We start from the raw sequence: 27130 nt of genomic DNA, 5'->3' as shown, positions 1-27130 counted from the left end.
TAGCAGGTTGTTTGTCTTTTTATTGTTGAATTGAAGTTCTTTATATATTCTGGAAATTAATCAGATATATAGTTTCCAAATATTTTATCCCATTCTGTAGGTTTCTGTGTGTTTCTAAGAATTTTTCAATTTCACCTAGGTTGTCTAATTTGTTAATGTACAATTGTTTACAGTATCCTCGTATATTCCATTTTATTTCTTCATGGTTGGCAGCAATGTCCCTCCTTTCATTTCTGATTTCTGTTATTTGCATCCTCTCTCTTTTTTATTTATCAGTATAACTAAAGGTTTCCCCATTTAATCGATTTCTTCAATGAATGAACTTCTGGTGTCACTGATTCTCTCTATTGTTTTTCTACTCTGTATTTTATTGCTCTCTGTGCTAGTCTTTACTATTTCCTTTCTTCTGCTCACACTGGTTTTAGTTTGGTCTTTTTTCTAGTTCCTCCAGCTGTGAGGTTCGGTGACTGATTTGAGATCTTTCTTCTTTTTTAATGTAAGCAATTACAACTATGAATTTCCCTATGAGCACTGCCATTGCTGCATCCCGTAAGTTTTACCATGGTGTGTTTTAGTTTTCATGTGTCTTAAGGTAATTCCTAATTTTCCTTGTGATTTCATCTTTATTCCATTCGTTGCTTAAATGTGTATTGTTTCATTTCCTCATATTAGTGAATTTTCCCATTCTCCCTCTGGTATTGATTTCTTGCTTCATTCCACTGAAGTTTGAGAAGATACTTTGTTATAATTTCAGTAATTTTAAATTTATTGAGACTTGTCTTCTGACCTAATAAATGGTCTATCCTTAGAATGATCCACGTACACTTGAGGGGAATGTGTATTCTGCTGTTGCTGGAGCAAGTGTTCTATGTACATCTCTTAGGTCTAGCTGCTTTACAGGATTGCCGAAGTCCTCAGTTTGCTTAGTGATGATCTGCCTAGATGGTCTATTCATTATTGAAAATGGTGAATTGAAGTCTCCTACCATTAATCTAGAAACATCTATTTCTCCCTTCAAATCTGTCAATATTTGCTTCGTATATTTTGGGGTTCTGTTGTTAGCTGCATATCTTCTTGATGAACTGACCATTTTATCAATATATAGTATCCTTCTTTGTTGTTTTTTTTAAGTTAAAGTCTATTTTGTCTAATAATAGTATGGATGTCCTACTCTCTTTAGATTACTATTTGCACAGAATATTTTTTCTGTCCTTTCACTTTCAACCTACTTGTGCCTCTGAATTTAAGCTGAGTCTCTAAAGCCAAGCTCTGGCTTTAGATTGGAGAATTTAACCCACTTACATCAAAAGTAACTACTGGTAATGTGGTTCTTAATTCTGCAATTTTGCTACTTGGTTTTGTAATTCTATTCCTTTTTTGTCCCTCAATTCTTCCACCTCTGCCTGCTTTTGTATTTAGTTGATTTTTTATAATGAACCCTTTAGAATACCTTCTAATTTTCCTCTGTGTATATTTTCTCAGACATATTCTTTGTAGTTAGCATGGGGTTTAAATTTAACATCCTAAATGTATAACAATTTCTTTGATTTGGTACCAACTTAAATTCAATAGTATACACAGACTATGTTCTTGAACCCTCTGTCCCCAACCTTTATGTAGCTCTTCTCACAAATTACATGTTTACATAGTACGAGTCCAGACCTACTGATTTGTCATTAAATCTTATGCATTTGACCTTAGATCTACAGGAGGTAAAAAGTGGAGTTACAAACCAAAAATACAATAGTACTGCCATTTATATTTAACTGTGCGGTTCCCCTCAGCAGAGATCTTTGTTTCTTCATGCAGCTTCAATCTATTGTTCTTTTCTTTCAACCTGCAGAATTCTCTTTAGCATCTGTCATAGGGCCAGTCTAGTGGTGACAAATTCCTCAGCTTTTGTTTATCTGGGAAGGTACTGGAAGACAGTTTTGCCAGATATGGAATCTTGGTTGGCAATTATTTTTTTCCAGCACTTTAGATATGTCATCCCCTGACTTCTTGCTTCCATGGCTTCTGATGAGAAACTGGCACTAAATCTTATTGATGCTCCCTATACATGAGACACTTCTCTCTTGAGGCTTTCAGGATTTTCTCTTTGTCTTTGATATTCGACAGATTAAATATAAAGTGTGTTAGTGTGGGTCTCTGGGTTTATCTTGCTTGGAGTTTGCTAACTTTCTTGAATGTGTATACTCATGTTTTGTTAAAAATGGGAAGTTTTCAGCCATTATTTCTTTGAATTTTCCTTCCTTCCTCCCGCCTGCCCTCCCTCCCTTCTTTCTTCTGGGACTACCATAATGCATATGTTGGTACACCTGATGGTGTCCTACAGGTCTCTTAGACTATGTTCACTTTTCTTCATTCTTATTTCTTTCTGCTCTTCATTCTGAATAATTTCAATTGTTTAAAGTTCACTGATTCTTTATGCTACCAGCTCCAATCTGCTGTTGAGCCCCTCTTGGGAATTTTTTTAATTCAGTTGCTGTTTTCTTCATCTCTAATATTTTGTTTGGTTCATATTTATGATTGCATATCTTTATTGAAATTCTCTTTTTGTTCACCTGTCATTTTCTTGATTTCCTATAGTTAACTGTCTGTGTTTTCCTCTAGTTCTTTTAACAGATTTAAGACTATTTTTAAAAAGTCTTTGTCTCATGTGTCCAAAGTCCAGTCTCCCTCTTGATTGGCTTCTAATATTTTATCTTGCTCTTTTGCACAGGTTGTCATTTCCTGATTCTTTGCATGCCTTATAATCTTTAGTTGTACGCTGGACATTTTAATATTTTAATGCTTTATTTCTGGAATTCAGTAACTGAGGTGTCTGTTCCTTAAGCTTATGTCAGTTATTGCTATTACTGAGCTCTCCTTGAATGACAGGAGTATTTTTAACTTCTCTTTTTCTTCTTTTGGTATTCACTCAGTTACTGCAATCTTTTAACTATCTTCCAGAGCTCTGAGAAAGATAGTTCTGCCTATTTTTCTTGTTGTTTAAAACTTCTGTATGATTACAGAACCCTGGCATGTCTCACGACACCACCTTGGTAGTCAACAGATTTTCTGGAAAGTAGCAAAGACAATTTAATGTAGAAAAGATAAGTCTTTCAACAAATGGTGCTGGAACAACTGCATCTCCATATCAAGAAAATGAACCTTGCCCTAAACGTCACACATTTAAAAAAAAAAAAAAAAAAAAAACTCAAAATGAATCATAATGTAAATGAAAAACTTTTAGAAGAAAACACAGGTGAAAATTTTGTGTACTGGGGGGTTACGCAATGAGTTCTGACACATGACACCAAAAGCATGATCCTTACAAGAGAAAAAAAGGCAAACTGGACTTAAAATTTAAAACTTTAGCTCTGTGAAAGACCTTGTTAAGAGAATGAAAAATAAGCAACAGACTGAGAAAATATCTGCAAATAACACATGACAAAGGACCTGTAAATATAAAGAATTCTCAAAACTCAACAGCAGGAAAACAAACAACCAAATTTAAAAAAGGATAAAAGACTTGAGCAAACACTTCACAAAAGAGGAAATATGGACGGCAAAAAACCCATGAGAAGATGTTCGACATCATTAGCCATTAAGGAAATGCAAATTAATGTCACCATGAGATACACACCTATTATAATGTCTAAAGGAAAAAATACTGACCACACAAGATGCTGGTGAGAACGTAGAGCAACTAGAAATATTTTACATTGCTAGTGGGAATGCAAATGGTACAGTCACTCTGGAATACAGTTTGGCAGTGTCTTAAAAAATTAAACATGTACTTACCATATAACCCAGAAATCTCACTCCTAGGAATGTATCTAGAGAAATGAAAACTTACCTTCCAAAAAAACAAAAAACAAACAAAAAAAAGTGTACATGGATGTTTACTGCAGCTCTACTGATAAACACCAAAAACTGGAAATAATCCAAATGTCCTTCAGCTAGTGAATGGATGAACAAACTGTGGTTCATCCATAAAACGGAATATTACTCATCAATAGAAAGGAATAAACTATTGACATACATAACAACTTACACGAATTTCAAAAGTATTATGTTGAATGAAAAAGTCAGTATCAGAAGGTTACCTACTGTATGACCCTATTTCTATGACATACTAGAAAATGAAAAATGTTAGTCATGTAGAACAGAGAAGGATTACAGGGGGTTAGAGGGGGAAAGAGTCAGTATGCATGAGTTTGTTGGGGTGATGAAACTGTTCTGCATCCTGATTATAATGGTAGTTACAGGAATTTAAGCTTGTTTTTAAAATGAACAGAAATGAGACGACATCATGAAATAGTAGAGTCTCTGAAGAGTCTCTCCTCCAGAAAAGCAGTGAGAAAACTGGCAAAAGTTATCAGAATCAACTGGAAAATTAACAGAAGGCATGCAGCAATTGGGGAGCATTTATTCAAGAAAAGAGCTGAATCTCGTTATGAACAGTGAGCTTTATGAAGTCTTTACTTGATCTAGTCCCATATTCTGCTTTCCAGTTCTGTGATGCCCTTGAGAAATAACAGCCTACATTCATGGTGAAAACCATTAGCCTGGCAGCCAATGGAGGGATCAAAATGGGACTGGAGTTCTTTTAAAGTATTGTTCACGGGGAATTGTCATTAATTGTCCCGTCTGGTGGTTCCCTAGGGTACTGTATTTACAAGGCTATCTGCATTTTACCTGATTTGGACCAAGGTGGTGAACAACAGTTGAGGTGCAGATTAATCAAAAAGCTCACAAGGAAAAGCTTGAAAATGGAGATTTTCATAGGGGCTTTAAAAAGCTCAACATATATCTGGGAATCTAGAAGGCTATGTTCATGGGTCAGGCTGGGCCCATACTCAGGAAAGACATGAAGAGGCCCAATGCTTTCATCTCTAACTGACCTTGAAGGTCTGCACAAGCAGAAAGGGAAGATTAAGGCAGAATTGTCAATTGCCTGGCTGAGTTTTGAAGGCACGCCCAAGAGTCACAAAGAGTCCCTCACCAAAGATCAGGAGACTTATTGGTTCCAGGTGTCTAAGGAAATCTCTGTCCAATAATTAACTGACCACTAAGCTAACCGAGAAGAGACTTGAAGGGCCACACGTGACAAAGAATACAGACATTATAGAATTAGTTCAGGAAAGTCATTAAACAAAAAAGCAACAGCTACTAAAACAAATGGCAACAACAATGAACTCTGAGGGGATAAATCTGATTTCCAGATCTGCCATGTTCTATTATTTTAAATGTCCAGTTTTCAACAAAAAACAAGGAGTCACACAAAGAAACAAGAAAGTATGGCCCATATACAGGAAAAAGTAATCAACAGAAACTGTATGTACTAGATGAAGATTTTAATTCAACAATTTAAAACATGTTCAAAAAGTTAAATGAAACCTTATCTAAAGAATTAAAGGAAAGTATGAGAACAAACTCTCACCAAGTAAAGAATATCAACAAAGAGATAGAAATTCTAAAAAAGAACCAGAAAAAGTGAAGCAGAGGAGGGGCAAGATGGCGGACTGGTGAGCTGTATGTTTTAGTTACTCCTCCAGAAAAGTAGGTAGAAAGCCAGGAACTGCGTGGACTGGACACCACAGAGCAATCTGACTTTGGGCATACTTCATACAACACTCAGGAAAACGTGGAACTGCTGAGATCAGCGAAATCTGTAAGTTTTTGCAGCCAGGGGACCCGCGCCCCTCCCTGCCAGGCTCAGTCCCGTGGGAGGAGGGGCTGTCAGCTCCGGGAAGGAGAAGGGAGAACTGCAGTGGCAGCCCTTATCAGAAACTCATTCTACTGATCCAAACTCCAACCATAGATAGACTGAGACCAGACACCAGAGAATCTGAGAGCAGCCAGCCCAGCAGAGAGGAGACAGGCATAGAAAAAAACAACACGAAAAACTCCAAAATAAAAGCGGAGGATTTTTGGAGTTCTGCTGAACATAGAAAGGGGAAGGGCAGAGCTCAGGCACTGAGGCGCATATGCAAATCCCGAAGAAAAGCTGATCTCTCTGCCCTGTGGACCTTTCCTTAATGGCCCTGGTTGCTTTGTCTCTTAGCATTTCAATAACCCACTGGATCTCTGAGGAGGGCCCTTTTTTTTTTTTAAAATCCTTTTTTCTTTTTCTAAAACAATTACTCTAAGAAGCCCAATACAGAAAGCTTCAAAGACTTGCAATTTGGGCAGGTCAAGTCAAGAGCAGAACTAAGAGAGCTCTGAGACAAAAGGCAATAATCCAGTGGCTGAGAAAATTCACTAAACACCACAACTTCCCAAGAAAAGGGGGGTGTCCGCTCACAGCCATCATCCTGGTCGACAGGAAACACTCCTGCTCATCGCCAGCCCCATAGCCCAGAGCTGCCCCAGACAACCCAGTGGGACGGAAGTGCTTCAAATAACAGGCACACACCACAAAACTGGGCGTGGACATTAGCCTTCCCTGCAACCTCAGCTGATTGTCCCAGAGTTGGGAAGGTGGAGCAGTGTGAATTAACAAAGCCCCATTCAGCCATCATTTCAGCAGACTGGGAGCCTCCCTACACAGCCCAGCAGCCCAGAACTGCCCTGGGGGGATGGCACTCACCTGTGACATAGCACAGTCATCCCTCAACAGAGGACCCGGGGTGCACAGCCTGGAAGAGGGGCCCACTTGCAAGTCTCAGGAGCCATACGCCAATACCAAGGACTTGTGGGTCAGTGGCAGAGACAAACTGTGGCAGGACTGAACTGAAGGATTAGACTATTGCAGCAGCTTTAAAACTCTAGGATCACCAGGGAGATTTGATTGTTAGGGCCACCCCCCCTCCCTGACTGCCCAGAAACACGCCCCATATACAGGGCAGGCAACACCAACTACACACGCAAGCTTGGTACACCAATTGGACCCCACAAGACTCACTCCCCCACTCACCAAAAAGGCTAAGCAGGGGAGAACTGGCTTGTGGAGAACAGGTGGCTCGTGGACGCCACCTGCTGGTTAGTTAGAGAAAGTATACTCCACGAAGCTGTAGATCTGATAAAGTAGAGATAAGGACTTCAATTGATCTACAAATCCTAAAAGAACCCTATCAAGTTCAGCAAATGCCACGAGGCCAAAAACAACAGAAAATTATAAAGCATATGAAAAAACCAGACGATATGGATAACCCAAGCCCAAGCACCCAAATCAAAAGACCAGAAGAGACACAGCACCTGGAGCAGTTACTCAAAGAACTAAAGATGAACAATGAGACCATAGTACGGGATACAAAGGAAATCAAGAAGACCCTAGAAGAGCATAAAGAAGACACTGCAAGACTAAATAAAAAAATGGATGATCTTATGAAAATTAAAGAAACTGTTGACCAAATTAAAAAGATTCTGGACACTCATAGTACAAGACTAGAGGAAGTTGAACAACGAATCGGTGACCTGGAAGATGACAGAATGGAAAATGAAAGCATAAAAGAAAGAATGGGGAAAAAAATTGAAAAAATCGAAATGGACCTCAGGGATATGATAGATAATATGAAACGTCCAAATATAAGACTCATTGGTGTCCCAGAAGGGGAAGAAAAGGGTAAAGGTCTAGGAAGAGTATTCAAAGAAATTGTTGGGGAAAACTTCCCAAATCTTCTAAACAACATAAATACACAAATCATAAATGCTCAGCGAACCCCAAATAGAATAAATCCAAATAAACCCACTCCGAGACATATACTGATCACACTGTCAAACACAGAAGAGAAGGAGCAAGTTCTGAAAGCAGCAAGAGAAAAGCAATTCACCACATACAAAGGAAACAGCATAAGACTAAGTAGTGACTACTCAGCAGCCACCATGGAGGCAAGAAGGCAGTGGCACGATATATTTAAAATTCTGAGTGAGAAAAATTTCCAGCCAAGAATACTTTATCCAGCAAAGCTCTCCTTCAAATTTGAGGGAGAGCTTAAATTTTTCACAGACAAACAAATGCTGAGAGAATTTGCTAACAAGAGACCTGCCCTACTGGAGATACTAAAGGGAGCCCTACAGACAGAGAAACAAAGAAAGGACAGAGAGACTTGGAGAAAGGTTCAGTACTAAAGAGATTCGGTATGGGTACAATAAAGGATATTAATAGACAGAGGGGAAAAATATGACAAACATAAACCAAAGGATAAGATGGCTGATTCAAGAAATGCCTTCACGGTTATAACGTTGAATGTAAATGGATTAAACTCCCCAATTAAAAGATATAGATTCGCAGAATGGATCAAAAAAAATGAACCATCAATATGTTGCATACAAGAGACTCATCTTAGACACAGGGACACAAAGAAACTGAAAGTGAAAGGATGGAAAAAATATTCCATGCAAGCTACAGCCAAAAGAAAGCAGGTGTAGCAATATTAATCTCAGATAAAATACACTTCAAATGCAGGGATGTTTTGAGAGACAAAGAAGGCCACTACATACTAATAAAAGGGGCAATTCAACAAGAAGAAATAACAATCGTAAATGTCTATGCACCCAATCAAGGTGCCACAAAATACGTGAGAGAAACACTGGAAAAACTAAAGGAAGCAATTGATGTTTCCACAATAATTGTGGGAGACTTCATCACTCTCTCCTATAGATAGATCAACCAGACAGAAGACCAATAAGGAAATTGAAAACCTAAACAATCTGATAAATGAATTAGATTTAACAGACATATACAGGACATTACATCCCAAATCACCAGGATACACATACTTTTCTAGTGCTCACGGAACTTTCTCCAGAATAGATCATATGCTGGGACATAAAACAAGCCTCAATAAATTTAAAAAGATTGAAATTATTCAAAGCACATTCTCTGACCACAATGGAATACAATTAGAAGTCAATAACCATCAGAGACTTAGAAAATTCACAAATACCTGGAGGTTAAACAACACACTCCTAAACAATCAGTGGGTTAAAGAAGAAATAGCAAGAGAAATTGCTAAATATATAGAGATGAATGAAAATGAGAACACAACATACCAAAACCTATGGGATGCAGCAAAAGCAGTGCTGAGGGGGAAATTTATAGCACTAAACGCATATATTAAAAAGGAAGAAAGAGCCAAAATCAAAGAACTAATGGATCAACTGAAGAAGCTAGAAAATGAACAGCAAACCAATCCTAAACCAAGTAGAAGAAAAGAAATAACAAAGATTAAAGCAGAAATAAATGACATAGAGAACAAAAAAACAATAGAGAGGATAAATATCACCAAAAGTTGGTTCTTTGAGAAGATCAACAAGATTGACAAGCCCCTAGCTAGAATGACAAAATCAAAAAGAGAGAAGACCCATATAAACAAAATAATGAATGAAAAAGGTGACATAACTGCAGATCCTGAAGAAATTAAAAAAATTATAAGAGGATATTATGAACAACTGTATGGCAACAAACTGGATAACGCAGAAGAAATGGACAATTTCCTGGAAACATATGAACAACCTAGACTGACCAGAGAAGAAATAGAAGACCTCAACCAACCCATCACAAGCAAAGAGATCCAATCAGTCATCAAAAATCTTCCCACAAATAAATGCCCAGGGCCAGATGGCTTCACAGGGGAATTCTACCAAACTTTCCAGAAAGAACTGACACCAATCTTACTCAAACTCTTTCAAAACATTGAAGAAAATGGAACACTACCTAACTCATTTTATGAAGCTAACATCAATCTAATACCAAAACCAGGCAAAGATGCTACAAAAAAGGAAAACTACCGGCCAATCTCCCTAATGAATATAGATGCAAAAATCCTCAACAAAATACTTGCAATTCGAATCCAAAGACACATTAAAAAAATCATACACCATGACCAAGTGGGGTTCATTCCAGGCATGCAAGGATGGTTCAACATAAGAAAAACAATTAATGTATTACAACACATTAAAAACTCGAAAGGGAAAAATCAATTGATCATCTCAATAGATGCTGAAAAAGCATCTGACAAAATCCAACATCCGTTTTTGATAAAAACACTTCAAAAGGTAGGAATTGAAGGAAACTTCCTCAACATGATAAAGAGCATATATGAAAAACCCACAGCCAGCATAGTACTCAATGGAGAGAGACTGAAAGCCTTCCCTCTAAGATCAGGAACAAGACAAGGATGCCCGCTGTCACCACTGTTATTCAACATTGTGCTGGAAGTGCTAGCCAGGGCAATCCGGCAAGACAAAGAAATAAAAGGCATCCAAATTGGAAAAGAAGAACTAAAACTGTCATTGTTTGAAGACAATATGATCTTATATCTAGAAAACCCTGAGAAATCGACGATACAGCTACTAGAGCTAATAAACAAATTTAGCAAAGTAGCAGGATACAAGATTAATGCACGTAAGTCAGTAATGTTTCTATATGCTAGAAATGAACAAACTGAAGAGACACTCAAGAAAAAGATACCATTTTCAATAGCAACTAAAAAAATCAAGTACCTAGGAATAAACTTAACCAAAGATGTAAAAGACCTATACAAAGAAAACTACATAACTCTACTAAAAGAAATAGAAGGGGACCTTAAAAGATGGAAAAATATTCCATGTTCATGAATAGGAAGGCTAAATGTCATTAAGATGTCAATTCTACCCAAACTCATCTACAGATTCAATGCAATCCCAATCAAAATTCCAACAACCTACTTTGCAGACTTGGAAAAGCTAGTTATCAAATTTATTTGGAAAGGGAAGATGCCTCGAATTGCTAAAGACACTCTAAAAAAGAAAAATGAACTGGGAGGACTTACACTCCCTGACTTTGAAGCTTATTATAAAGCCACAGTTGCCAAAACAGCATGGTACTGGCACAAAGATAGACATATAGATCAATGGAATCGAATTGAGAATTCAGAGATAGACCCTCAGATCTATGGCCGACTGATCTTTGATAAGGCCCCCAAAGTCACCGAACTGAGCCATAATGGTCTTTTCAACAAATGGGGCTGGGAGAGTTGGATATCCATATCCAAAAGAATGAAAGAGGACCCCTACCTCACCCCCTACACAAAAATTAACTCAAAATGGACCAAAGATCTCAATTTAAAAGAAAGTACCATAAAACTCCTAGAAGATAATGTAGGAAAACATCTTCAAGACCTTGTATTAGGCGGCCACTTCCTAGACTTTACACCCAAAGCACAAGCAACAAAAGAGAAAATAGATAAATGGGAACTCCTCAAGCTTAGAAGTTTCTGCACCTCAAAGGAATTTCTCAAAAAGGTAAAGAGGCAGCCAACTCAATGGGAAAAAATTTTTGGAAACCATGTATCTGACAAAAGACTGATATCTTGCATATACAAAGAAATCCTACAACTCAATGACAATAGTACAGACAGCCCAATTATAAAATGGGCAAAAGATATGAAAAGACAGTTCTCTGAAGAGGAAATACAAATGGCCAAGAAACACATGAAAAAATGTTCAGCTTCACTAGCTATTAGAGAGATGCAAATTAAGACCACAATGAGATACCATCTAACACCGGTTAGAATGGCTGCCATTAAACAAACAGGGAACTACAAATGCTGGAGGGGATGTGGAGAAATTGGAACTCTTATTCACTGTTGGTGGGACTGTATAATGGTTCAGCCACTCTGGAAGTCAGTCTGGCAGTTCCTTAGAAAACTAGATATAGAGCTACCATTCGATCCGGCGATTGCACTTCTCGGTGTATACCCGGAAGATCGGAAAGCAGTGACACGAACAGATATCTGCACGCCAATGTTCATAGCAGCATTATTCACAATTGCCAAGAGATGGAAACAACCCAAATGTCCTTCAACAGATGAGTGGATAAATAAAATGTGGTATATACACACGATGGAATACTATGCGTCAGTAAGAAGGAACGATCTTGTGAAACATATGACAACATGGATGAACCTTGAAGACATAATGCTGAGTGAAATAAGCCAGGCACAAAAAGAGAAATATTATATGCTACCACTAATGTGAACTTTCAAAAATGTAAAACAAATGGTTTATAATGTAGAATGTAGGGGAACTAGCAGTAGAGAGTAATTAAGGAAGGGGGAACAATAATCCAAGAAGAACAGATAAGCTTTTTAACGTTCTGGGGATGCCCAGAAATGACTATGGTCTGTTAATTTCTGATGGATATAGTAGGAACAAGTTCACAGAAAGGTTGCTATATTATGTAACTTTCTTGGGGTAAAGTAGGAACATGTTGGAAGTTAAGCAGTTATCTTAGGTTAGTTGTCTTTTTCTTACTCCCTTGTTATGGTCTCTTTGAAATGTTCTTTTATTGTATGTTTGTTTTCTTTTTAACTTTTTTTTTCATACAGTTGATTTAAAAAAGAAGGGAAAGTTAAAAAATAAAAAAAAGAAAGAAAGAAAAACAAGGAAAAAAAATGATGTAGTGCCCCCTTGAGGAGCCTGTGGAGAATGCAGGGGTATTCGCCTACCCCACCTCCATGGTTGGTAACATGACCACAGACATAGGGGACTGGTGGTTTGATGGGTTGAGCCCTCTACCATAAGTTTTACCCTTGGGAAGATGGTTGCTGCAAAGGAGAGGCTAGGCCTCCCTATATTTGTGCCTAAGAGTCTCCTCCTGAATGCCTCTTTGTTGCTCAAATGTGGCCCTCTCTCTCTGGCTAAGCCAACTTGAAAGGTGAAATCACTACCCTCCCCCCTACGTGGGATCAGACACCCAGGGGAGTGAATCTCCCTGGCAACGTGGAATATGACTCCCGGGGAGGAATGTAGACCCGGCATCGTGGGACGGAGAACATCTTCTTGACCAAAAGGGGGATGTGAAAGGAAATGAAATAAGCTTCAGTGGCAGAGAGATTCCAAAACGAGCCGAGAGGTCACTCTGGTGGGCACTCTTACGCACACTTTAGACAACCCTTTTTAGGTTCTAAAGAATTGGGGTAGCTGGTGGTGGATACCTGAAACTATCAAACTACAACCCAGAACCCATGAATCTCGAAGACAGATGTATAAAAATGTAGCTTATGGGGGGTGACAATGGGATTGGGAAAGCCATAAGGACCAAACTCCACTTTGTCTAGTTTATGGATGGATGAGTAGAAAAATAGGGGAAGGAAACAAACAGACAAAGGTACCCAGTGTTCTTTTTTACTTCAATTGCTCTTTTTCACTCTAATTATTATTCTTGTTATTTTTGTGTGTGTGCTAATGAAGGTGTCAGGGATTGATTTAGGTGATGAATGTACAACTATGTAATGGTACTGTAAACAATCGAAAGTACGATTTGTTTTGTACGACTGCGTGGTATGTGAATATATCTCAATAAAATGATTAAAAAAAAAAGTTCATATAGGAAAAACTGCGTTTGTGAAGATGGTATTTGGAAATTCTATTTTCTGCATGGTTTTTCCAAAAACCTATAACCTCTCTAAGAAAGAAATTAAAAATTCCAACACACTGGAAGCTTCTAGTTTCCCCAGAAGGACCTGCCAGTCAGTCCACAGAACAACTATCATCCAGTACAGCCAACATTAGAGCATTGCCAAGGCAATCCCACAGCCAGCCTCACAAACCATCATCAGTTAGTCTCTGTTCCTTACAATGAATAAACAAGAAACCACAGCAAACCAGGGAAATCAGTTTCTTAGCCCTGCACATCATCAGTGAAGTCAAATAGGGATCGGGGAGTCACTGGCAGGATTGTTTTTTTAATTAGAGAAGTTGTAGTTTTACAGAAAAATTCTTCTGAGTTCTCATACACCACCCTATAATTAACACCTTGCATTACTGTGGTACATTTGTTACAATTCATGAAAGAACATTTTTATAAGTGTACTGTTATCTATAGTCCATCATATACAATAGAGTTCACTGTTTGTGTTGTACGGTCCTATGTTGTTGTTTTATTTTTATTCTAGTAGCATTTATGCAATCTAAAAATTCCCCTTTTAACCTATATTCACATATATAATTAATTCATTGTTATTAATTATGTTCACAATGTTGTGCTACTATCACCATCCTTCATTACCAAAACTTTATCATCAACCCAAATAGAAACTGTACAAGTTAAGCACTAACTCTTCATTTCCTACCCCACCCCATCCTATATCCTATATTTTAGGATCTGACTCTATGAGTTTGCTTATTCTAATTATTTCATATCATTGAGGTCATACAATATTTGTCTTTTTGTACTGGTAGGCTAACTTAAAACAATCATAAGAAACAATAAAATGAGAAGAAAATTAAAGAGTGAGAAGAATAAAAAATAGTAGAAAAGTTAGGAAGAGGAAGTAACGTGAGAGAGTAGACAAATAGAGGAGTACATACAGTAGCATAAAATCAATGATTTTAGGAGCAACTCAGCAGGATCAGCCTTGCCTTAAGTTGTCTCTTCCTTGATAAAGCTTCCTACCTCCCTTACAGCAAAATAAGAATACATTAATTTTGGATGATTACTCCCCTCCTTAGGGTTTTCAGTTAGTCATTCCTCAAGCATTTTCTGAACACCTACCACAGGCTGGGCAGTGTGCTAGCCAACCAGTAACTACTTGGCTGGATGTCCTTAGTCTAAAAGCAAGGATTCATGTAAAAACAATAGATGGCACCTTCTAAGTTGAAAGCAAGTTAAAATTATGGAAAACTTCTAAGTTCTTACCTTGCAGGCCACTCTGATACCTAAGCAACCTCTCACCTGCCTTGGCCTCATTTCTACTCTGGTCATTTTTCATTAGCAGCTTCCATACTTTCCTGTCCCGGGAGAGGCATGCATCCAAAGTAGGTGAGGTTACCTTCAGGTTCCTCTCTTTCTCCAGTGCAATGGAGTTGATGATGATGAGCTCAATGCAGATAAAGCTGAGCATGAGGAGCAGAGGGAACTCGCTCTGCAGGACCAGGAAGAAAGAATCCTGCACATAGGCTCCACATGGGAATCTTCTCACAAGCACACTGACATTCTTGAACATCCGGGTCATCGCATCACGAGCATGGTGCCACACGATGGCTTTATCCATAGCATGCTGTATGGCCAGGAAGCCTTCTTTGTAATATCCTACAGGATTTTAAACATAAGAGAATACGAAAAACTGAAGGTGCAAACCACTGATAATTCAGTTATCAGTAGCCATTCATAAAGACATGCAGGTGACGGTGAGAAAGGCATCCCTGTGGACCATGGGCTGCAGCATGGAGGAACAAGAATACCTGGAAACCCTCCCATGGCTGACGGAGACAGAGTCTATTATCAGAAAATAGGGCAGACAAACAAAGGTTGTCCAGGGTAGGGCCACATCTTCTGCTATTTATGCTCAGGCTTTAGGGAGGGGTGTATGTTCTGTAGTTTTGATCATCAAGCACCTGTGAGATGGTAAAACTCAAAGCACTTGAAAAAGACTGTCTCCCTGACCCATTGTGATCTGTTTTTGAACTGTCACTGTTGCTGTAGTCCAAGAAATAGTCGCTGAATTTTTACACCAAGTCTCAAAAACAGTCCTTACAACAAGCAATACTCATTTCAATATGGAATGGATGGTATGTTATGGTCAGCTTTTGGGAAAAATAGGCTCAAAGACAAAGATTCCTAGCTTGGGAGATAATGGCTCCACCTCTGAGTGAGGGTTATTGGCCCCCCATATGGACAGAAGCAATGTGGGGTGCGTCAGCTTGGAGTGGGGGTAAATAAGGTCTTCCCATGGCCTAGACCCAGACAGACCCCCAGATACATCAGGATAAACAAATGAGGAACAAATTGCTGGTAATAACATTCTGGGAAATGTTACATATTGTTGACTGTAGGTTGGAGAATTTCCATTCCAGAACTGCTTATATCTTTTCTAGAATCTTGTGAATCCCTTAGCTATATCAGGAGTCATCTAGAAACTGTAAGTGCTTGGCCATGGAGTCTCGCTTGATGGAAATACAGGCTCAAAGCATCAGGTCAATTGTACAGTCATTCTACAACAAAGTGCTGATTAACAGACTAATTTTCCAAAAGCAGTTAGTTCCCTAAGAGGGTGCTCACCCTAAACCCCTTGCAAAAGAGGGAAACCAAAACTCCAAAGTGAAGTGGAGAGCATGAGTCCTTCAAGAGAGGCTTGGCTCATGGGCTTTAAATCAGGAATATGATGCTTTTTGTGAAGAACAGAGGATGAGTAGGTCTTGATGTTGCCTCACTACTTCTCCAGGAGCCTGTGTAGCCGGAGTGGGAGTTGGGGGCTGTGGTGGTGTAGACAAGGCCAAGAAAAACTGGGTGCCAAGTTTAGGTATCCACTCTGTCAGACACGTTAGACCACTTAATGTGGGAGAGCGAAAGCAGATGAAAAGCAGTCACAGAGCCAGGCTCCCCTTCACCTTCACCTGAAGTGCCAGAGCAGAATCAGTGCAGCTTCCCAAGGAATACACACTATGGAAACTGGGTGTCAGGACCCATTTTTGAGACCACACTTCATCCCTGCTTGGCAGACGTTTGGAGGATTAGGACAAATCGGAGAACCTGAACTATTTCAACCCTCTGGTATTAATTTCCTGTCCCCTTGTCCTGAGCCAGGAGTAGGAAGAGGAAGGGCTTCTTCCAGACTAGGGTTCCAGACAGGATGAAACAGGAGCGAAACTCTCTTGCCAAGACTATGGGACCTGGAAGAAAACGGAACTAGCATTCTTGCTCAGACGAGAGGGGACAGGAGGACAGAATAAGAATGTTAAAAAGATCTAAAGCATTGGGTCCAAGCAGGTAAACTCAAAGTGAAAGATCAGCCAATGAAAAGGCCAGAGAGAGTTCAGGGATTCTAGAAGCAGAGCCTGGAAATAGCCCCCAAAGCAATTTTGAGCAGGCAGACAGGGAGCCGAGACAGTGTGAACAATTGTCTTTTCTCCCTTTACTATATTAAATGGGAAAGACAAAGCAAAAAGAAAACATTTAGCACAGATAATAAGTGAGGGGTGTCAGACAAGGACAACAAATGGAACATGGGTGCTGAACAGCATGTGTGCTAAAATGGATGGAACAGAGGACTCTGGAAAGCTGGTGAAGTAGGAAATTCCAGGAATCAGTCCTTTCATGAGAACAATTGTTAAACAGGCAGGAACTGTTTAAATCAACTGTTGAAACTTCAGAGTCTAGTAGAAGACTACGCAGCATCCAAGGAAGAGTGGGAGGAAGAGACTGGAAAACTGCTGTACATACTGATGAACTGTCCTCTCTGTGCAGTGGATACCATCGCCCACTCCCCAGCATCATGGCAGGCAGCAGGGAAGTACTCAATCCAACCATGGTGCAGCTTGCTGGTGCCAAGGTAGGATATAAAAACCTAGGTCCCCAAGATCCAGGTGTCGGCAGCCTGACAGTTGGCCACTGCTCTCTAAGGGTGACCGTTGTTCCAACCTACCCTGGGCAAAAGTGGCAGAGGAGACCTGGGCAAGTGCCAAATCAAGAAAACACAGCTTTAAAGAGCCATAAGAGAAGCCCCTGGTGCCTGTGCTGACCCCTCACTCATGCCCTCCCCTGGGCAGTGTGAAGCCAGCCAGCCACTGTTCCCTCTGTGGCTCCCTGGCCTTGTTCCACTTGGGAAAGAATGATCTGGAAAACGCTTCTCCTGCTCCCTTCCCTCCCCCAAGAATTTGCCCTCCAGACAAAAGCACCCTGAGACAGCTGAAAGGTAGGTAAGAAACAGCTGAGTAAAGTGGCCTGCGGCAGAGCTTACCTGCTCTAAGTCCTGCTGGGAGCATCCTGGAGAGGAGGTCTGCTTGCCAGGGAGTAGAGGGGACATTCAAATTCCTGTGAACAGCAGAACTCCTAAGACCACTAGCAAGCACAAGTCCAGGGGAAGACACAGCCCCAGAAAAGACAGAGAGGGCCCCGCGCTTTGCGTTTGCCATGAGTTGACCTTCTAGATAGAAGGGCTGAACTCAAAGAGAGCACCAACCAACAAAAATTCAATTTGCAAAGACTGCAAAAGGTGTTTTTTGTGTTTGTTTGGTTTTGTTAGCTCCTGGCACTCAAGAAAATCTGTCATAGCACTATCTAAATACAAACTCAAGAAACAAGTAATTAGGGACTAAATTGCAGAGACAACATACAAAAATATTAAAATGTATAGTGTACAATAAAGATTACAACAAAGAAATAGGAAATGATGGCCCATCCCAAAGAAGATGTAAAAACCCAGAAAACATCAGCAAAGAAGACCAGAGTGTGGACATACTGCAGAAACACTTTAAAAAAATTATCTTCAATATGCTCAAAGAGATGAAGGAAAATACAGAGAAAGAACTAAAGGATATCAGGAGAACAATGAATGAACAATATAAGAATCTCAGTAAAAAGACAGAAATTTTTAAAAGGAACAAAACAGAACTACTGGAATTGAAGACTACAATAACTGAAATGAAAAATTCCTAGGCAGGTTTCAACAGTAGATCGGAGCTGTTAGAATAATCAGTGAACTCAAAGGCAAGACAATTGAAATGAATCAGGCTGAGGACCAGAAAGAAAAAAGATATTACAAAAAGCAAAAAGAGCTTAAGGGACCTGTGTGACACCATCAAGTATACCAACATATCTCTTTATTTTTAGAGGGAGATGAGGGAGAGAATGGAGCTAAAGGAATACTCAAAAAAATAATGACAGAAAACTTCCCAAACTTATTAAAAGATGTGAATATGCACATCCAAAAAGCCCACTGAACACCAGACAGGATAAACTTGAAGAGAATACATGCAGACACATGGCTGTCAAACTGTTGAACACAAGGACCAAGGAGACAGCTCTGAAAGCTGCAAAAGAAAGTAACGTGACATGTACAAGGGATACCAGCCAGATAAAGTGCCGATTTCTCATCAGAAACCATGGAGGCAAGGAGGCAGTGGGTTGAAATACAGAGAAAACAACTGCCAACCAAGAATTTTATATCTGGCAAGACATTCTTTCAAAAATGAGGGAGAGATTGACATCCCCAGATAAACCAAAGCTGAGGTAGCTCATCACCACAGACCTGCCCCACGAGCAATGCTAAAGGGGGTTGTCCTAGTTTGCTAATGCTGCAGAATGCAAAACACCAGAGATGGATAGGCCTTTATAAAACGGGGGTTTATTTCACTACACAATTACAGTCTTAAGGCCACAAAGCATCCAAGGTAACACATCAGCAATCGGGTACCTTCACTGGAGGATGGCCAATGGCGTCCGGAAAACCTGTGTTAACTGGGAAGGCACGTGGCTGGCGTCTGCTCCAAAGTTCTGGTTTCAAAATGGCTTTCTCCCAGGATGTTCCTCTCTAGCAAGCTTGCTCTTCTTCAAAACGTCACTCACAGCTGCACTCTGTTCAGTCTCTTTGAGTCAGCATGTTTTATATGGCTCCACTGATCAAGGCCCACCCTGAATGGGTGGGGTCACACCTCCATGGGAGTATCCCACCAAAGTCACCACCCACAGCTGGGTGGGGCACATTCCAAGCAAATCTAACCAGCACCAAAACGTCTGTCCCAGAAGACCACAAAGATAATGGCATTTGGGGGACACAATACATTCAAACCGGCACATTCCACCCCCTGGACCCCAAAATGACATTATCTTTCCAAATACAAAATACATTCATCCCACAATACCACAGAAACTTAAATCATTTCAGTAACAATAGTTAAGTACAAAATCCCATCAAACTCAAATATAGGCGTGGTCAGTCCTAAGGCAAACTTTTCCTTTAGCTTGGATCTGTGGACTTAGAACAAGTTATATGCTTCCAATATACAAAGGAAGGACATTCATAGGATAAACATTTCCATTGCCATAAGGAGAAACAGTAAGGAAAACAGGGTTAACAGGACCAAAACAGTTCTTAAAACCTGCAGGACAAACTCCATTAGATTTCAAGGTCTGAGAGTCATTAACAGAACAACGTTGCATCCTTGGGGCTTGAGAGAGTGGGAGCCTAACTCTTCCTAAGGGCCTTTTCGGCAGCCCTTTCCTCTCCAAACGCTTAGGTGAGTGCTCCAACATACCCACACATTGGGGAGACCACCTTCTCGGCCCCACCCTCCTCAAACATCGGGGCAGCTCCCGGATTCCCTTCCATCTCCGGGGCACACGCTCAACCCCTTCAGAACAGTGTGGTGGCAGCCAGGCTCTCCCCAATTCCCTGGGAATGTGCTCCAACCTCTTTGGGACCTGAGGTGGCAAAACTCTTCCAGAGCATCGAGGTGGAAAGCCCGCCCTCGACCTCCAGGGCAAACTCACTCTTTCCATGCATGTGGGCTGCTCCGCTCTCCCAGCCCTAAACCTCTTGACTCCAGACCTCAACCTCCATGGCTCTGTCTTTGAAGAGATTTTTCCTTTAATTTTTTCCTTGTCTGTCTCCTCCAGTCCAGACCGGCAATGGCTCCGTCTATAAAGATCTCGCAAAAATTCTGTTGGCTTTGCATGAAGCATGCAGGGGTCAAAGCCATCAGACAATAGGATTTTCCACAAATCCTTTCTGCTTAACTCCTTTTCCAATCTTGGTTTGTACTGAAATGGCGGCTGGGTTCCATGTTTGGTTCCATCCTCACGTTGGGCTGTAGCTTCTGGGATTCCACCCCCTGGAAGCCTGTAATTTTCCAAGCCATCAGTTTCTGGTTTCTTGGAACCCAAGAGTTCAGTTCTAAGTTTATCTCTCTCTGCTCGCATTTTACTATAAGCTGCAAGGAGAAGCCAGGATATATCCTCCACAGGTAGTCTGGAGATCTCCTCAGCTAAGTATTCCAGTTTGTCACTTTTAAATTCTTCTTTCCATCTGACACCAGGACTCAATTTTGCCAAATTCTCTGCCACTTTAAAACAAGGTTCGCCTTTCTTCCAGTTTGCAACAACACATTCATCATTTCTGTTCAAGACCTCATCAGAAGTATCTTTAGAGTCCATATTTCCACAAACAGTCTCTTTAAAGCAGTTTAGGCCTTTTCTATCAAGCTCCTCACAATTCCTCCAGAGTCTTCCCCTTATCCATTTAAAAAGCCATTCCAGCATGTTTGGTATTTGCAAACTCAGCAGCAAAAGCACCCCACTTCCGGTACCAAAATCTGTTTTAGTTTGCTAATGCTGCGGAATGCAAAACACCAGAGATGGATTGGCTTTTATAAAAAGGGGGTTTATTTGGCTATAAAGTTACAGTCTTAAGGCCACAAAGTGTCCAAGGTAACACATCAGTAATCGGGTACCTTCACTGGAGGATGGCCAATGGGTTCTTCAGACTGAAAGGAAAGGACACTAGACAGGGGCTCAAAGCACATGAAGATATAAAGACCAGAGAGAATCCAACATGGCTGATTAGGGAAAGGCTGAAATCACCTCTCTCCCAGAAAAGCAACTATGAGACAAGCAGAAACTTTCCAGAACAAAGGTTCTGGGGCTCTGGAGATCAGGGGGAAGTGCTTTGCAACACCCAGGGAAGTGCAGGATGAAGAGTTGGAGAAGCCACAGTGAGAGACCATGAGTGAGCCCCCTCAGCCCTGGCTCTTGGGGCAGAAAGCTTTGGGGTGTCCGGCCCTTGGAAGACGGGTGGCTGCAGACTGAGAGGGCCGCGGAGCTCCACTTTCCCAAGAAGAGGGCAGGACTTGGTCTAGCACTGTTCCAGCTCTTGGGTGGCAAATTTGGAGTCCTGAGACCTGCGTTTTCAACCCACCCCGCCCAGCGCTGCTTTGCTGGATCCGGCAGGGAGCTAATAAGAGCCAGCCTTCTGAGAGCTGACAGGAGCAGGTTGACACGGAGCACCATCTGCTGGCAGGCGAGGAAAGCCCACCTCCAAGAAGACGTCTAAAAGGCTTTCGGGCAAAGAGGGCCATATGCTGGGCACTCTAGGAAAGTGTACCCTTGGGGAGCAGAATGAAAGGATTTTTGGCATCTTTACCTGACCCTCTCCCTGGGGCCCTGTGAGATGGTGCCCCCTTAGTTGGGTAATACTGATGAGCCAAGTGTCAAAGAAGAGCATTAACACAAACCCAATCAACAACAAAAATATTTGATGGGCAAGAATCCAGGTTGCTGCAGGCTTTGCCTGGAGAGCTCTTTGGGCCTGTGCGCTGCTGGGAGCCCTGGGACTGCTGTGGACGTGGACCAGGTGTGACCTTCTACCTGAAATATCTCAAGTGCTTTAGAAGTGTCAGTGCATACCTGACATGGAAGGGAGAAGGCAGTGGTGTGATATATTCAAGAAACTAAAAGAGAACAACTGCCAACCAAGAATCCTATAACCTGCAAAACCGTCCTTCAAAAATGAGGAAGAATTTAAAATATTTACAGATAAACAGACACTGAGAGAGTTAGTGAACAGGAGACACCCTCTACAAGAAAAATTAAAAGGAGTGCTACAGACAGATAGGAAAAGACAGGAGAGAGAGGTTGGGAGAAGGGTGTAGAAATGAAGATTTGCAGTAAGTGTAACTAAAAGGGTGAAAAGAAAGAAAAAAAAAAGATATGACATATAAAGTCCAAAAGGAAAAAATGGTTGAAGAAAGTAATGCTTTTACAGTAATCAAATTAAATGTTAATTGACTGAACTCCCCAATCAAAACACATAGATTGGCAGAGTGGGTAAAAAAGCAAAAACCTTCTATATGCTGACTCTGGAAATCAACAACAGGCTGACTCTATATGCTGACTCACTTAAGAGACTCACTTAAGACTCAAGGATGAAACTAGGTTGAAAGTGAAAGGCTGGAAACAAAGGCCTGTCATGCAAACAACAACTAGAAAAGTCCAGGACCAGATGGCTTCACATGTGAATTCTACCAAGCATTCAAGAAAGAATTAGTACCAATCTTCCTCAAACTCTTCAAAAAAAAACTGAAGAGGAGGGAAGCTACCTAAATCATTCTATGAAGCCAACATCACACTAATACCACAGCCAGACAAAGATACCACAAGAAAAGAAAATTACAGACCAATCCTTTCAATGAATATCAACATAAAAATCCCCAACAAAATATTTGCAAATTGAATCCAGCAGCACATTAAAAGAATTATACACCATGACCAAGCTCTTTTTGATGAAATCCTGGAGAGTTAAAAACCTATATTAGATAAACTTGCAGAAGAAATAAAGGCTTTGTAGAAAAATGTCCCTCCTCACAAAGAAAAGAAGTTCAAGCAAGAATGTGGTGATATATAAGGAAAGTGGAAAAAACTAAAGCTCCACTTTCAGTTTTCAAAGGTTTCCAAAGATATGCATCTGCTTGTAGAAATTATCCCCAAGCTCAGAGCTTTTGAGGTACATCCAGAGGCCACTGGGAATTCAAATGTATTACAGTGTAAAATCAAAATTATGCAAAAATCTCTCAGTTAAAGTAGATATTTGAGTGTTTGGCATTATTTTCAGACTCATATTTATTATGTACTTAAGGAGGGGTTTATAACTGGCTACCAAAGATGTACTTTTAATTTGCTGAGGAGCACATTTATCTCATTATACCTTGCACAAAAGCCTTCTTGTGAGAGATAAACTGTCCATGACAATATGAGAAAATTGCTTAACGATGAACAGAATAGTGTTTCCAGGATGGGAATCCTGTCATTACCTTGTGGCAGTAACTTGGTCCATATCATCGAAGTAGCCCAGGCAGGAGCAGGGAGCCAAGTCTTTGAAACTGTTTCCGTTGAGGTTGCAGACATTTAGAGTTGAAAATATGAACAAGGCCAGATTGGGAAAGCAAGTAGTTTGAAGGACATGGAAATTCAGAGGCAGGATGCTTTGCTATATCTGAAAACGTCAACAGGTGAAGAATGATGAAGTCTGACAGGAAATGATAACTGGAGGACAGATAAGGAGAAAGTGGCAAAAGTGGATGTCAGGTAACGTTTGGATTGCAGCTGTTGTCCTGGGAGGAAGATGAGAGGCGGAGGCACCCAGTCAGTCGGCCTCTGAAAGGAGAGCTCTGAATGAAGAAGCCACCGCGGCTCTCCCCACTCCTCCTGACCTGTGTTTGTCTTCTTTAGACCATCAGTCACAGATCTTGGACTTTTTTTTTCTTTTCACTGATGTATCCCAGGATACATGTCTTAGAAGAGTGCCCGGCACTGAAAAGGCATTCAGTAAATATTTTTCAATAAATGACATGAGATTGGGAGGGGCAGAAGGGACGGAGGGAGGGAGGAGGGGGAGAGAATATGAATCCAACCTTTAGAATAAACCCACCAAGATTATCCATTGCTCAGACATCAGCAAAAAATTCAAGACAAACCAAGAAAGCAGGAGGATATGGCCCAGTCAAAGGAGTAAATCAAAAAGTCAGAGGAAACATAGAATCTGGAACAACTAATCAAAGATGTTCAAACAAAACTCCTAAACCAATTCAAGGAGATGGCTAAAGAGATAAAAGATATTAAGAAGATACTGTGTGAGCATAAAGAAGAATTTGTAAGCATGTAAAGAAAAATAACAGATCTTATGGGAATGAAAGGCACAATCGATGAAATTAAAAATATACTAGAGGCACACAACAGCAGATTTGAAGACACAGAAGAAAGGATCAATGAGCTGGAAGACGGCATCCAAATTCAAACTGACAAAAGAGGAGACAGAGAAAAGAAAAGGGAAATGGAGCGGGGTCTCAGGGAATTTTCTGACAACATGAAGCACACAAACATTCGCATCCTGGGTGTCCCAGAAGAAGAGAGAAGGGAAAAGGGGCAGAAGGAATATTTGAGGAAATAATGGCTGAAAATGTTCCAACTCTTAAGAAAGGCATAGATACCCATCTCCAAGAAGTGAAACATACTCCAAACCAAATAAATCTTAATAGACCTGCTCCAAGACACATACCAATCAGAATGTCAAATGCCAAAGATAAACAGAGAATTCTGAAAGCAGCAAGAGAAAAGTGATTCATTGCATACAAGGGATACCCAATAAGACTAAGTGCTGATTTCTCATCAGAAACCACGGAGATGGTTGGATGATACATTTAAAATACTGAAAGAGAAAAATTGCCACCCAAGAATTCTCTATCCAGCAAAACTATCCTTCAAAAATGAGAAAGTTTAAGATATTCACAGATAAGCAGAAGCTGAGAGCATTCATTAACAAGAGACCTGCTGCTCAAGAAATTCTAAAGGGAGTCCTGCAGGCTAAAAGGAAAAGACAGGAGAGAGAGGCTTGGAGGAGAATATAGAAATGAAGACTATCAGTAAAGGCAAGTAAAAGGGTAAAAAGAGAGACAAAAATAAGACATTACATATAAAAGCCAAAGGATAAAATGGATGAAGCAAGTACTGCCATTACAATAGTAACATTGAGTGTTAACACATTAAACTCCGCAATCAAAAGACACAGATGGCAGAATAGATTTAAAAAAAAAAGAGCCATCTATATGCCGTTTACAAGAGACTCACTTTAGACACAAAGATACAAATAGGCAGAAAGTGAAAGGATGGAAAAAGATACTCCATGCAAACAGTATCCAAAAATAAGCTGGGATAGCTATACAAATACTGGACAAATTAGATTTTAGATGCAAAACTCTTTTTTATAAGAGACAAAAAAGGACATTGTATATTATTAAAAGGGGCAATCCACCAAGAAGAAATAACAATCATAAATACATATGTAACTAATGAGGTGCCCCAAAATACATGAGGCAAACACTAGCAAAACTGAAGGGAGAAAAAGACAAATCTATAATAATTGCTGGAGACTTCATCATACTACTCAATAGGTAGAATATCTAAACATTGGATCAATAAGGAAACAGAGGACTTGAATAATTTTATAAATAAACTATATCTAACAGACAAATACAGAACAATGTACCCCCAAACAACAGGATATGCATTCTTCTCAAGTGCCCGTGGATCATTCTCCAGGACAGATCACATGCTAGGTCATAAAACAAGTCTCAATAAATTTTAAAAGACTGAAATTATTCAAAGCACCTTCTCTGACCATAACGGAATGAAACTGGAAATCAACAACAGGCAGAAGGCTGGAAAATGCACAAATTTATGCAAGTTAAACAATACACTCTCAAACAGTGGGTCAAAAAAGAAATTGCAAGATAAATAAGTAAATATCTTGCAACAGAATGAAAACAAGAACACACCATATAAAAACTTATGGGGGGGACGGGACAAGATGGCAGACTGGTGAGCTGTATGTTTTAGTTACTCCTCCAGGAAAGTAGGCAGAAAGCCAGGAACTGCGTGGACTGGACACCACAGAGCAATCTGACTTTGGGCATACTTCATACAACACTCATGAAAACATGGAACTGCTGAGATCAGCGAAATCTGTAAGTTTTTGCGGCCAGGGGACCTGCGCCCCTCCCTGCCAGGCTCAGTCCCGGGGGAGGAGGGGCTGTCAGCTCCGGGAAGGAGAAGGGAGAACTGCAGTGGCAGCCCTTATCGGAAACTCATTCTGCTGATCCAAACTCCAACCATAGATAGACTGAGACCAGACACCAGAGAATCTGAGAGCAGCCAGCCCAGCAGAGAGGAGACAGGCATAGAAAAAAAACAACACAAAAAACTCCAAAATAAAAGCGGAGGATTTTTGGAGTTCTGGTGAACATAGAAAGGGGAAGGGCAGAGCTCAGGCCGGAACTCAGGCCCTGAGGCGCATATGCAAATCCCGAAGAAAAGCTGATCTCTCTGCCCTGTGGACCTTTCCTTAATGGCCCTGGTTGCTTTGTCTCTTAGCATTTCAATAACCCATTAGATCTCTGAGAAGGGCCTTTTTTTTTTTTTTTTTAATCCTTTTTTCTTTTTCTAAAACAATTACTCTAAGAAGCCCAATACAGAAAGCTTCAAAGACTTGCAATTTTGTCAGGTCAAGTCAAGAGCAGAACTAGGAGATATCTGAGACAAAACGCAATAATCCAGTGGCTGAGAAAATTCACTAAACACCACAACTTCCCAAGAAAACGGGGGTGTCCGCTCACAGCCATCATCCTGGTGGACAGGTAACATTCCTGCCCATCGCCAGCCCCATAGCCCAGAACTTCCCCAGACAACCCAGTGTGACGGAAGTGCTTCAAATAACAGGCACACACCACAAAACTGGGCGTGGACATTAGCCTTCCCTGCAACCTCAGCTGACTGTCCCAGAGTTGGGAAGGTATAGCAGTGTGAATTAACAAAGCCCCATTCAGCCATCATTTCAGCAGACTGGGAGCCTCCCTACACAGCCCAGCAGCCCAGAACTGCCCTGGGGGGACG

General features: G+C 40.5%; 1 protein-coding gene and 1 pseudogene across 12 annotated transcripts in view; both read right to left on the bottom strand.

The window, feature by feature from the left end:
- The window catches only part of LOC119517700 (ATP-binding cassette sub-family A member 17-like), a 153644-nt gene that overhangs the window by 58475 nt on the left and 68039 nt on the right, over window positions 1-27130 (bottom strand). The gene's annotated exons all lie outside the window — the stretch shown is intronic.
- LOC119517703 overlaps window positions 1-27130 on the bottom strand; it is a 51996-nt pseudogene that overhangs the window by 11345 nt on the left and 13521 nt on the right.

This window comes from Choloepus didactylus, chromosome 21, assembly GCF_015220235.1.
Source record: "Choloepus didactylus isolate mChoDid1 chromosome 21, mChoDid1.pri, whole genome shotgun sequence".
NCBI classification, from domain to species: domain Eukaryota; kingdom Metazoa; phylum Chordata; class Mammalia; order Pilosa; family Megalonychidae; genus Choloepus; species Choloepus didactylus.
This window is presented reverse-complemented; position numbering and strand designations above follow the sequence as displayed.